Genomic DNA, 4,871 nt, shown 5'->3' with positions numbered 1-4,871 from the left:
TAGCAGGATATGATTAATTTTTATAAATGTTGCATGTGTACTTGAAAGGAATGTATGTTCTGCATGTTCAATGTGTACCACGTATTTTAATTAGATCAAGTTTGCTAAATGTATTGTTCAAAGATTCTATTACTTTACTGGTATTTTTGTCAGTTTTATCAATTACTGAGAAAGATATATTAAAATTCCCCACAGTTATCATTAATTTACTTCATTTAGTTTTGTTAATGTTTGCTCTGTGTGTTTTAAGTCCCTGTAATTAGGTATAAACAAATTTAGAATTACCATTTCTTACTAGTGGCTTCATCCTTTTATCATTATGAAATACTCTCTTTATCTTGAATAGTGGTCTTTCATTAAAGATTACTTGATATTAATATAGTTACACCTGTTTTCACTTAGTCTTTGCTTGGTCAGTCCAATTTTTCTGTATCTGCATTTTTAACATGTCTTTTATAAGCAGAAGGTAAATAAATTTACTTTTTTTCCTTTAAGTCCAATCTGACAATCATTTTTTAATTTGGAAAATTTATTATATAAATTTAGATAAATATGACATATATATATATGATATATTTATGCATACATATTCCTATACTGTGGCTGAGGATTGGAGATGTCTCCTTTAGTTCAAATAGATTTCATATTTCTGTTTCTTGGTGTTTTAATTTTTCAGAGTGATTTATAACAGGAGAAGGAGGCAGATAAATCTTAACCCTCTCCTCTTAAAATCAGCAATAAACCTTTTATGTATTATGACTTAGAATAGTATCTCTGCAGCCATAGTCTCTCATCCCTTTTTGACCCTAATGTTGATTTTTCTTATCATACTTGCAAAAGGTTTATTTTATTGTTTTTTTCAAATAGTATTTATAAACTCTTTTCAAATTACCCAGGTTGAGTGGATCATCAACTTCCTGTCAAGTATATAATAATTATATAAATGTATTCTGTTGTTAAATTAGTATATAAATATATTTTTGAAAACATTCAATATGGGAGTCTTTGTCTTGTAATAGGTGAATTTAATCCATTTATATTTACTGTGATTAAAGATATGTTTGGACTCTTTTCTGATCTCTTATTTTCTGTTTTGTATTTATTATACTTTGCCTATGTTTCTCTTTTTTTAACACTCTTTTCCTGCCCATAGCAGAAAATTGTCATGCTTTTTGGGGCTACTTGACATCTTCATAAGTTTCTAAGTTTGAAGGAACTTCTTATCTTTTGAGTCCATGTCTCCCCAAGGCAGGAACCAGAAACTCACATCTCAGCCTCCCTAGCATCCAGGGTACAAACATGCAATCAGTCAGACTCCTTAAGATTTTATTGAAGGGAGAGAGATCAAGAAGTAAGCATTATGCAGAATCCATTATGGTCTCAGTGGTAGACATCTAGCTTCCAAGGGCTGAAGTGGTAGTAGTATGAACTCTGGAGAGTGACTTGCCTATGACTAGGAGAGGTAGAAACAGGCATAGCAGGAATTGTCCTGTGGTGTCCTGCAGTATAATCTGAGCACTGTTTTTGCCATCTAGCTCCTGCCATGAGTCGCTGGCCCACCTGCAGATTCTGTGATTTATCCTATGTCATTTAATAGGTTCCTTTTCTACTTCAAGTAACCAGGAGAGGTTCTGTTGTTCCTGCCCAATGAATTTTACTCCCAGTCTGTTGTTCAAAGACATTCTCCCAACTCCATTAAATCAAAATTTACTTCAATTTACTAAAGTGTTTTCTTTCACTTTTTTTCCACTTATTTATTACATTTGGACCTTTAAGAAACATATACCATCAGATATACCACTATTCAATAAAAATCTATTCTAGTTTTTGGGAAGCATACGCGTCACAAACTATCTTGCTTCTAGTCTCCAAGACTTTACTAAGAGTTTATCAAAAAGGTAGGGTCTGATCTATGGGATCCTGAGCCTTGAGGTTTTGAGTTTTGATTATTGTAGAACAATTTCACATGGACGAACCAAATTCCCAGCTGTTTTCCTCCCGGAATGGGCTCATCGTTTTGAAGTTGTCTAGTCCACTGCAAGAATATTCAATTCCTTAAGCTTTGTGACCTATTCTGTCTTTGGAAAACTTGGTAAAAAAGTAACTTTTTCTGTACAGTAAGGATGAATTTATCAGAACACATCCAATATGAATTACAACAAAAAGCAGTATACATAATGTGTATGTGCCATGTTCATTTTAATGACTACTTCATAAGCTGGTAACTACTCGAACAATGGAGACTATTTCTGGATCAATACGATACAAGCTTAGTTGTAGTCAGTCCTTAACACAACTCTTGGTATCCGACACTGATTAAAAATAAAAAAGGGTAAATGAACAAATACATACTCATACATGATTACGTTTTCAAGAAACTACTCTTTGTGGAAGTATACAGGAAAGGGGACTTTCGGGAAGCTATTGATGGGGACTGGGAGGTTTAAAGCTATGGCTTTGGTAAGCACCCCAGTGAGCTGTAGGAAGGCATTTGTAAGAGTAAATTGTGCAGCATCAAAGGATAACTGTCTAAAAGAGGTGGGCGTTTTCTCGATTAATCTAAATTCTGAGGCTTTCAGGAGTTGAGGGCTAGGAATAAGACCCAAAGAAAAGAACATCTTCACAAAGGCTTAAGAAAGGGGACTGTGCCATTTGGCTTGTGGTGCTAAATGGTCCAAAAGCCTTTGGTGGTGTGATATGGACAAGAAAGATATTAATACACAAACCACATAACACCATTAAAACTCAAAAAACATTTTTTTCGTTTAAAAAAGTATTTAGAACACATAAAACAAGGCAACATTTATTTTCTTCTCGTCTTCCGGTGTGGGGTCTGTGGGCGGCTGCTCCACGGCGGCACTGTTGCTCTCGGAGCCGGTGTTACTGTCACTGGTCCCCTCCTCAGCCATACTGTCCACCCCCTCCTGCCCGCTCTCCTTGTCCTCAGGAGTAGACGTGCCTTCTTCACCATTCTGTTGGCTTTCCGTCACTTCTTCAAGGTGTGTCTCCTCTGTCTCCATCGGGAGGCTCTCGTCGTCCTTCTCCTCGCTCTTACTAGCAGCTTGCTCTTCCTCAGGAACCATGCTGCTCTGACTGCGTTCAGCTTGCTCTGCAGCTTCTTTCTCTCTTTCCTCCTGCCTTTTTTGAGCCTATTCCTCTGCCTGTGCAATTTCAGCAGCAATTTTTTCCATATCCACTTCTACTTTCAAACCGCACAACCTTTTAAGTTCACTGTTAAATGAATCTGTGCTTTCCAGGAATTTCCTCTTCTTTTCCTGGTGTCGCTCCCCTATTTGAAGAAGTTCAGCTTCTAGTTTTCGCTGATGAACTGTTAAGGACTGGACTGTCGTTTGAGGACCTGCATTCTAGCTGTTGTGACAACTGAATGGACGTCTGGCACCACACTCTCTCTAAGGATTTCACTGATGAGGCGGTGGTTTCTCTGGAAACGGGCAGTGGCTGTATGCTTCATTGAGAAGGCATCATCATAATCGTCTGGATCTTTAGCAGGCTGAATGCTCATGTATGGTTCTCCTTTCTCCATGCGAGACTGTCTCTGTCGACTTTCTTGCTCTAAAGCAGCTTCTGCACGACATTTTGCATTTATGTAAGCAAGGTATGCGGGGGAATTATGATAGGCCTTCATAGATTCATTGTACTCTATCTTTTCTGCTTCGTATTCGTTTAAATATTCTTGTTTTTCTTCATCAGTGAGATCTCGCCACATGCCACCAATAATCTTGCCAATCTCCCACAACTTTAGGTCAGGGTTGGAAGCTTTTACTTGGTCCCAGAACTTTCTACTGTACCTCACATAGGGCATCAGCGGCTTATCTGGTGGCTTTGGGGGTTTGGGATGCCGCGACCCGGCTGTTGGTGCCCGGGTTCCCTCCCAGCCCGTAGTTGTTGTAGGTGAGATGACTGTATGGATTGTATCCCACAAACCCTGGGGTGCTGGGCATTTGTGTTGCCAGAGCTGCGGTGGGAGGTGGGGCATAAGATGGTCTTTTTGACATTTTGGAAGATTAAGTTCTCAGTTCCTTAAGAATGAATTTGAGACACGGCGGGCAGAAAAAGCACCTGCAGCTCCAGCCTTGTTTCCCTTTGTCCCGCCTTTACTAAAGTGTTTTACTGACTTATGTGCTCACTAATATTTCTGGAATTCTATTACTTCCTCCTGGGTTCACTTTTTTTCATGCATTATCCTTTAGTAGTTCTTTGTACAAAGATATCTGGGTGGAAATTTTTCTTTTTTTTTTTTTTAACATTCTATTTATTTATTTGACAGAGAGAGACACAGCGAGAGAGGGAACACAAGCAGGGGGAGTGGGAGAGGGAGAAGCAGTCTTCCCGCGGAGCAGGGAGCCCGACGCAGGGCTCGATCCCAGGACCCCGGGATCAAGACCTGAGCCGAAGGCAGACGCTTAACGACTGAGCCATCCAGGGGTCCCTGGGTGGAAAATTTTCTAAGTATGCCTGAAAGTTTGTTTCATTCTCAGTCTGGAAAGATAATTTTCTGGGTTTGGAATTCTGGACTCAAAGTTATGCAGGTATTTTCCCTCAGCACTTTAAAACTCTTATTTATCATCTTTTTGTATCAAAGGTTGCTAATAAGAAATCTGATGTTGCCAAATTTTTATTTCTCTTTAATTCTTTTATTTCTCTGGAAGCTTTTCTCTTTTTTCTTTATCCTTGATGTGTTGAAGATTCACTGCGTGTGTCTAGGTATGTGTATGTGTGTGTATGGCATGATTCTTTTCAAGTTCTGTTCAGCACCTTGCCTGTTCATCTGCTGTATTTGTTAATTTCAGTAATTGCTTTTTTCTTAATTTCCAAGGACCGAAATTGGTTCTTATATGAGTTCCTCCTTT

At 38.7% G+C, this 4,871-nt stretch overlaps 1 pseudogene; it reads right to left on the bottom strand.

The window, feature by feature from the left end:
- Nucleotides 1-2,777: 2,777 nt before the first annotated feature.
- Nucleotides 2,778-4,037, bottom strand: LOC112839963 (SWI/SNF-related matrix-associated actin-dependent regulator of chromatin subfamily E member 1 pseudogene; annotated as a pseudogene).
- Between the last annotated feature and the right edge of the window lie 834 nt (nt 4,038-4,871).

This window comes from Callorhinus ursinus, unplaced genomic scaffold (genome assembly GCF_003265705.2).
Source record: "Callorhinus ursinus isolate GAN/ISIS: 27379988/994484 unplaced genomic scaffold, GSC_fseal_2.0 scaffold47, whole genome shotgun sequence".
Classification (NCBI taxonomy): domain Eukaryota; kingdom Metazoa; phylum Chordata; class Mammalia; order Carnivora; family Otariidae; genus Callorhinus; species Callorhinus ursinus.
The sequence above is the reverse complement of the archived record's forward strand: the minus strand, read 5'-3'. Positions and strand labels throughout refer to the sequence as shown.